Below are 8,594 nucleotides of genomic sequence, written 5' to 3'. Positions count from 1 at the left end.
GAGCGTGAGGCCCCGGCCCTTTTAGGTACCAGGCAGCCAAACACTTCCATTGATCCAGCCACGGAGGGTGCTGGCTGGTGGCTCCATAGCACCAGAGCTCCATAGCTCCATAGCACCAGAGCTCCATAGCTCCATAGCACCAGAGCTCCATAGCTCCATAGCACCAGAGCTCCATAGCTCCATAGCACCAGAGCTCCATAGCTCCATAGCACCAGAGCTCCATAGCTCCATAGCACCAGAGCTCCATAGCTCCATAGCTCCAGGGCTCCATAGCTCCAGGGCTCCAGGGCTCCATAGCTCCAGGGCTCCATAGCTCCAGGGCTCCAGGGCTCCATAGCTCCATACCTCCAGAGCTCCATAGCTCCATACTTCCAGAGCTCCATAGCTCCATAGCACCAGAGCTCCAGAGCTCCATAGCTCCATAGCACCAGAGCTCCATAGCACCAGAGCTCCATAGCTCCAGCCTGGGTGGCTGGTGGCTCCATAGCTCCATACTTCCATAGCTCCAGTCAGAGAGTTGGCGAAAATTGCACTAAGTGCGAAAGCCCATTCATTTACAAGGGCGTGTCCACAAGGCGGCGACATTTCCCCGTTACCGGTGGCTGCGCGGCAGGAGAGTGACAGAGCTTATCCGAGCGGCTGGAACTCTGCGCCGGCGTGGTCGAACGGCTGGCCTCGGTAGTTGAGGTACCAGGGGTGGGCCGGGGAGCTCCAGGCGGGTCTTGTGAGAGAGTGAAGCCGAGCGGCTGGAACTCTGGGCCGGCCTGGTCGAGCGGCTGGCCTCGGTAGTTGAGGTACCAGGGGCGGGCTGGGGAGCTCCAGGCGGGGCTTGTGAGAGAGTGAAGCCGAGCGGCTGGAACTCTGGGCCGGCGTGGTTGAGCCACGGAGGGTGCTGGCTGGTGGCTCCATAGCTCCATAGCTCCATAGCTCCATACTTCCATAGCTCCATACTTCCATAGCTCCAGACTTCCATAGCTCCATAGCTCCATAGCTCCATAGCTCCATAGCTCCATAGCACCAGAGCTCCAGAGCTCCATAGCACCAGAGCTCCAGAGCTCCATAGCTCCATAGCTCCATAGCCCCAGAGCTCCATAGCTCCATAGCTCCATAGCTCCAGAGCTCCATACTTCCATAGCTCCAGAGCTCCAGCCTGTCTGGTGGCTCCATAGCTCCATAGCTCCATACTTGCAGCCACGGAGCTGGCGAAAATTGCACTAAGTGCGAAAGCCCATTCATTTACAACGGCGTGTCCACAAGGCGGCGACATTTCCCCGTTACCGGTGGCTGCTTAGCGGGAGAGTGACAGAGCTTATCCGAGCGGCTGGAACTCTGGGCCGGCCTGGTCGAGCGGCTGGCCTCGGTAGTTGAGGTACCAGGGGCGGGCTGGGGAGCTCCAGGCGGGGCTTGTGAGAGAGTGTAGCCGAGCGGCTGGAACTCTGGGCCGGCGTGGTTGAGCAGCATGCCCGCGGAGGTGGCTCTTCCATAGGCACGGAGGGTGCTGGAGCTCCACACTTCCCTAGGCACGGAGGGTGCTGGAGCTCCACACTTCCATAGGCAGGGAGGGTGCTGGAGCTCCACACTTCCATAGGCAGGGAGGGTGCTGGAGCTCCACACTTCCATAGGCAGGGAGGGTGCTGGAGCTCCACACTTCCATAGGCAGGGAGGGTGCTGGAGCTCCACACTTCCATAGGCAGGGAGGGTGCTGGAGCTCCACACTTCCATAGGCAGGGAGGGTGCTGGAGCTCCACACTTCCATAGGCAGGGAGGGTGCTGGAGCTCCACACTTCCATAGGCAGGGAGGGTGCTGGAGCTCCACACTTCCATAGGCAGGGAGGGTGCTGGAGCTCCACACTTCCATAGGCAGGGAGGGTGCTGGAGCTCCACACTTCCATAGGCAGGGAGGGTGCTGGAGCTCCACACTTCCATAGGCAGGGAGGGTGCTGGAGCTCCACACTTCCATAGGCAGGGAGGGTGCTGGAGCTCCACACTTCCATAGGCAGGGAGGGTGCTGGAGCTCCACACTTCCATAGGCAGGGAGGGTGCTGGAGCTCCACACTTCCATAGGCAGGGAGGGTGCTGGAGCTCCACACTTCCATAGGCAGGGAGGGTGCTGGAGCTCCACACTTCCATAGGCAGGGAGGGTGCTGGAGCTCCACACTTCCATAGGCAGGGAGGGTGCTGGAGCTCCACACTTCCATAGGCAGGGAGGGTGCTGGAGCTCCACACTTCCATAGGCAGGGAGGGTGCTGGAGCTCCACACTTCCATAGGCAGGGAGGGTGCTGGAGCTCCACACTTCCATAGGCAGGGAGGGTGCTGGAGCTCCACACTTCCATAGGCAGGGAGGGTGCTGGAGCTCCACACTTCCATAGGCAGGGAGGGTGCTGGAGCTCCACACTTCCATAGGCAGGGAGGGTGCTGGAGCTCCACACTTCCATAGGCAGGGAGGGTGCTGGAGCTCCACACTTCCATAGGCAGGGAGGGTGCTGGAGCTCCACACTTCCATAGGCAGGGAGGGTGCTGGAGCTCCACACTTCCATAGGCAGGGAGGGTGCTGGAGCTCCACACTTCCATAGGCAGGGAGGGTGCTGGAGCTCCACACTTCCATAGGCAGGGAGGGTGCTGGAGCTCCACACTTCCATAGGCAGGGAGGGTGCTGGAGCTCCACACTTCCATAGGCAGGGAGGGTGCTGGAGCTCCACACTTCCATAGGCAGGGAGGGTGCTGGCACATCCACACTTCCAGCCACGGAGCATGCTGGCACTTCCACCTTGCTTGCTAAGTCGGCGTGATCTTGCCCAAAAAGTCCCTCCTCACCTCCAGCTGGAAGTGGAAAAAAATCCTCCACCTGCTTGGCCGAGGTTCTGGAAGCCAGCAGCTCGCAGAATGTTGCCAAAGTTTCACTGGAAGGAAAAGAAAAGAGAAGACCGAGTGCGCATTTCACCTACCGCCGAATGTCCACAAGAGGGAAGTGTCACTCCGTCGCAGAATCTGCGCCGACGCACTCGGCACCCTTCGAATTTATGGTGCCGGTGCGGGTGTTCTGGGTGCAAAAAGGCCGCCCAAGTGGTAGAAAAAAATCAGACTTCGTCTCTTAGGTCGAAATTAATGCCAAGTTTTGAAATGCGCTGGCAGGGGTGGACCAGGGCCCGTTAGAAGTGCTTAGCCGAGGTCCTGGAAGCCTAACCCGGCGTGATCTTGTGCAAAAAGCCGCTGCTGAGCTCCAGCTGGAAGTGTAAAAAGAACCGGGCTGGATCAAAAAAAGAACCGGGCGGCCCGTTAAAATTGCTTAGCCGAGGTCCTGGAACCCTAACCCGGCGTGATCTTGTGCAAAAAGCCGCTGCTGAGCTCCAGCTGGAAGTGTAAAAAGAACCGGGCTGGTTCAAAAAAAGAACCGGGCGGCCCGTTAAAATTGCTTAGCCGAGGTCCTGGAACCCTAACCCGGCGTGATCTTGTGCAAAAAGCCGCTGCTGAGCTCCAGCTGGAAGTGTAAAAAGAACCGGGCTGGTTCAAAAAAAGAACCGGGCGACCCGTTAGAAGTGCTTAGCCGAGGTCCTGGAAGCCTAACCCGGCGTGATCTTGTGCAAAAAGCCGCTGCTGAGCTCCAGCTGGAAGTGGAAAAAGAACCGGGCTGGATCAAAAAAGAACCGGGCTGGATCAAAAAAGAACCGGGCGGCCCGTTAAAATTGCTTAGCCGAGGTCCTGGAAGCCTAACACGGCGTGATCTTGTGCAAAAAACCGCTCCCGAGCTCCAGCTGGAAGTGTAAAAAGAACCGGGCTGGATAAAAAAAGAACCGGGCTGGATCAAAAAAGAACCGGGCGACCCGTTAAAATTGCTTAGCCGAGGTCCTGGAAGCCTAACACGGCGTGATCTTGTGCAAAAAGCCGCTCCCGAGCTCCAGCTGGAAGTGTAAAAAGAACCGGGCTGGATAAAAAAAGAACCGGGCTGGATCAAAAAAGAACCGGGCGACCCGTTAAAATTGCTTAGCCGAGGTCCTGGAAGCCTAACCCGGCGTGATCTTGTGCAAATAGCCGCTGCCGAGCTCCAGCTGGAAGTGTGAAAAGAACCGGGCTGGATAAAAAAAAGAACCGGGCTGGATCAAAAAAGAACCGGGCGACCCGTTAAAATTGCTTAGCCGAGGTCCTGGAAGCCTAACACGGCGTGATCTTGTGCAAAAAACCGCTCCCGAGCTCCAGCTGGAAGTGTAAAAAGAACCGGGCTGGATAAAAAAAGAACCGGGCTGGATCAAAAAAGAACCGGGCGACCCGTTAAAATTGCTTAGCCGAGGTCCTGGAAGCCTAACCCGGCGTGATCTTGTGCAAAAAGCCGCTCCCGAGCTCCAGCTGGAAGTGTAAAAAGAACCGGGCTGGATAAAAAAAGAACCGGGCTGGATCAAAAAAGAACCGGGCTGGATCAAAAAAGAACCGGGCGACCCGTTAAAATTGCTTAGCCGAGGTCCTGGAAGCCTAACCCGGCGTGATCTTGTGCAAAAAGCCGCTCCCAAGCTCCAGCTGGAAGTGTAAAAAGAGCTCCATACCTCCAGAGCTCCATAGCTCCAGCCTGGGTGGCTGGTGGCTCCATAGCTCCATACTTCCATAGCTCTAAGTCAGAGAGTTGGCGAAAATTGCACTAAGTGCGAAAGCCCATTCATTTACAACGGCGTGTCCACAAGGCGGCGACATTTCCCCGTTACCGGTGGCTGCGCGGCGGGAGAGTGGCAGAGCTTATCCGAGCGGCTGGAACTCTGCGCCGGCGTGGTCGAGCGGCTGGCCTCGGTAGTTGAGGTACCAGGGGTGGGCCGGGGAGCTCCAGGCGGGTCTTGTGAGAGAGTGAAGCCGAGCGGCTGGAACTCTGGGCCGGCCTGGTCGAGCGGCTGGCCTCGGTAGTTGAGGTACCAGGGGCGGGCTGGGGAGCTCCAGGCGGGGCTTGTGAGAGAGTGTAGCCGAGCAGCTGGAACTCTGGGCCGGCGTGGTTGAGCAGCATGCCCGCGGAGGTGGCTCTTCCATAGGCAGGGAGGGTGCTGGAGCTCCACACTTCCATAGGCAGGGAGGGTGCTGGAGCTCCACACTTCCATAGGCAGGGAGGGTGCTGGAGCTCCACACTTCCATAGGCAGGGAGGGTGCTGGAGCTCCACACTTCCATAGGCAGGGAGGGTGCTGGAGCTCCACACTTCCATAGGCAGGGAGGGTGCTGGAGCTCCACACTTCCATAGGCAGGGAGGGTGCTGGAGCTCCACACTTCCATAGGCAGGGAGGGTGCTGGAGCTCCACACTTCCATAGGCAGGGAGGGTGCTGGAGCTCCACACTTCCATAGGCAGGGAGGGTGCTGGAGCTCCACACTTCCATAGGCAGGGAGGGTGCTGGAGCTCCACACTTCCATAGGCAGGGAGGGTGCTGGAGCTCCACACTTCCATAGGCAGGGAGGGTGCTGGAGCTCCACACTTCCATAGGCAGGGAGGGTGCTGGAGCTCCACACTTCCATAGGCAGGGAGGGTGCTGGAGCTCCACACTTCCATAGGCAGGGAGGGTGCTGGAGCTCCACACTTCCATAGGCAGGGAGGGTGCTGGAGCTCCACACTTCCATAGGCAGGGAGGGTGCTGGAGCTCCACACTTCCATAGGCAGGGAGGGTGCTGGAGCTCCACACTTCCATAGGCAGGGAGGGTGCTGGAGCTCCACACTTCCATAGGCAGGGAGGGTGCTGGAGCTCCACACTTCCGTAGGCAGGGAGGGTGCTGGAGCTCCACACTTCCGTAGGCAGGGAGGGTGCTGGAGCTCCACACTTCCGTAGGCAGGGAGGGTGCTGGAGCTCCACACTTCCATAGGCAGGGAGGGTGCTGGAGCTCCACACTTCCATAGGCAGGGAGGGTGCTGGAGCTCCACACTTCCATAGGCAGGGAGGGTGCTGGAGCTCCACACTTCCATAGGCAGGGAGGGTGCTGGAGCTCCACACTTCCATAGGCAGGGAGGGTGCTGGAGCTCCACACTTCCATAGGCAGGGAGGGTGCTGGAGCTCCACACTTCCATAGGCAGGGAGGGTGCTGGAGCTCCACACTTCCATAGGCAGGGAGGGTGCTGGAGCTCCACACTTCCATAGGCAGGGAGGGTGCTGGAGCTCCACACTTCCATAGGCAGGGAGGGTGCTGGAGCTCCACACTTCCATAGGCAGGGAGGGTGCTGGAGCTCCACACTTCCATAGGCAGGGAGGGTGCTGGAGCTCCACACTTCCATAGGCAGGGAGGGTGCTGGAGCTCCACACTTCCATAGGCAGGGAGGGTGCTGGAGCTCCACACTTCCATAGGCAGGGAGGGTGCTGGAGCTCCACACTTCCATAGGCAGGGAGGGTGCTGGAGCTCCACACTTCCATAGGCAGGGAGGGTGCTGGAGCTCCACACTTCCATAGGCAGGGAGGGTGCTGGAGCTCCACACTTCCATAGGCAGGGAGGGTGCTGGAGCTCCACACTTCCATAGGCAGGGAGGGTGCTGGAGCTCCACACTTCCATAGGCAGGGAGGGTGCTGGAGCTCCACACTTCCATAGGCAGGGAGGGTGCTGGAGCTCCACACTTCCATAGGCAGGGAGGGTGCTGGAGCTCCACACTTCCATAGGCAGGGAGGGTGCTGGAGCTCCACACTTCCATAGGCAGGGAGGGTGCTGGAGCTCCACACTTCCATAGGCAGGGAGGGTGCTGGAGCTCCACACTTCCATAGGCAGGGAGGGTGCTGGAGCTCCACACTTCCATAGGCAGGGAGGGTGCTGGAGCTCCACACTTCCATAGGCAGGGAGGGTGCTGGAGCTCCACACTTCCATAGGCAGGGAGGGTGCTGGAGCTCCACACTTCCATAGGCAGGGAGGGTGCTGGAGCTCCACACTTCCATAGGCAGGGAGGGTGCTGGAGCTCCACACTTCCATAGGCAGGGAGGGTGCTGGAGCTCCACACTTCCATAGGCAGGGAGGGTGCTGGAGCTCCACACTTCCATAGGCAGGGAGGGTGCTGGAGCTCCACACTTCCATAGGCAGGGAGGGTGCTGGAGCTCCACACTTCCATAGGCAGGGAGGGTGCTGGAGCTCCACACTTCCATAGGCAGGGAGGGTGCTGGAGCTCCACACTTCCATAGGCAGGGAGGGTGCTGGAGCTCCACACTTCCATAGGCAGGGAGGGTGCTGGAGCTCCACACTTCCATAGGCAGGGAGGGTGCTGGAGCTCCACACTTCCATAGGCAGGGAGGGTGCTGGAGCTCCACACTTCCATAGGCAGGGAGGGTGCTGGAGCTCCACACTTCCATAGGCAGGGAGGGTGCTGGAGCTCCACACTTCCATAGGCAGGGAGGGTGCTGGAGCTCCACACTTCCATAGGCAGGGAGGGTGCTGGAGCTCCACACTTCCATAGGCAGGGAGGGTGCTGGAGCTCCACACTTCCATAGGCAGGGAGGGTGCTGGAGCTCCACACTTCCATAGGCAGGGAGGGTGCTGGAGCTCCACACTTCCATAGGCAGGGAGGGTGCTGGAGCTCCACACTTCCATAGGCAGGGAGGGTGCTGGAGCTCCACACTTCCATAGGCAGGGAGGGTGCTGGAGCTCCACACTTCCATAGGCAGGGAGGGTGCTGGAGCTCCACACTTCCATAGGCAGGGAGGGTGCTGGAGCTCCACACTTCCATAGGCAGGGAGGGTGCTGGAGCTCCACACTTCCATAGGCAGGGAGGGTGCTGGAGCTCCACACTTCCATAGGCAGGGAGGGTGCTGGAGCTCCACACTTCCATAGGCAGGGAGGGTGCTGGAGCTCCACACTTCCATAGGCAGGGAGGGTGCTGGAGCTCCACACTTCCATAGGCAGGGAGGGTGCTGGAGCTCCACACTTCCATAGGCAGGGAGGGTGCTGGAGCTCCACACTTCCATAGGCAGGGAGGGTGCTGGCACATCCACACTTCCAGCCACGGAGCATGCTGGCACTTCCACCTTGCTTGCTAAGTCGGCGTGATCTTGCCCAAAAAGTCCCTCCTCACCTCCAGCTGGAAGTGGAAAAAAATCCTCCACCTGCTTGGCCGAGGTTCTGGAAGCCAGCAGCTCGCAGAATGTTGCCAAAGTTTCACTGGAAGGAAAAGAAAAGAGAAGACCGAGTGCGCATTTCACCTACCGCCGAATGTCCACAAGAGGGAAGTGTCACTCCGTCGCAGAATCTGCGCCGACGCACTCGGCACCCTTCGAATTTATGGTGCCGGTGCGGGTGTTCTGGGTGCAAAAAGGCCGCCCAAGTGGTAGAAAAAAATCAGACTTCGTCTCTTAGGTCGAAATTAATGCCAAGTTTTGAAATGCACTGGCAGGGGTGGACCAGGGCCCGTTAGAAGTGCTTAGCCGAGGTCCTGGAAGCCTAACCCGGCGTGATCTTGTGCAAAAAGCCGCTGCTGAGCTCCAGCTGGAAGTGTAAAAAGAACCGGGCTGGATCAAAAAAAGAACCGGGCGGCCCTTTAAAATTGCTTAGCCGAGGTCCTGGAACCCTAACCCGGCGTGATCTTGTGCAAAAAGCCGCTCCCAAGCTCCAGCTGGAAGTGTAAAAAGAACCGGGCTGGATAAAAAAAAGAACCGGGCTGGATAAAA

This window comes from Syngnathus leptorhynchus, unplaced genomic scaffold, assembly GCF_054491065.1.
Source record: "Syngnathus leptorhynchus isolate UIUO unplaced genomic scaffold, UIUO_Slep HiC_scaffold_103, whole genome shotgun sequence".
Classification (NCBI taxonomy): Eukaryota; Metazoa; Chordata; class Actinopteri; order Syngnathiformes; family Syngnathidae; genus Syngnathus; species Syngnathus leptorhynchus.
This window is presented reverse-complemented; position numbering follows the sequence as displayed.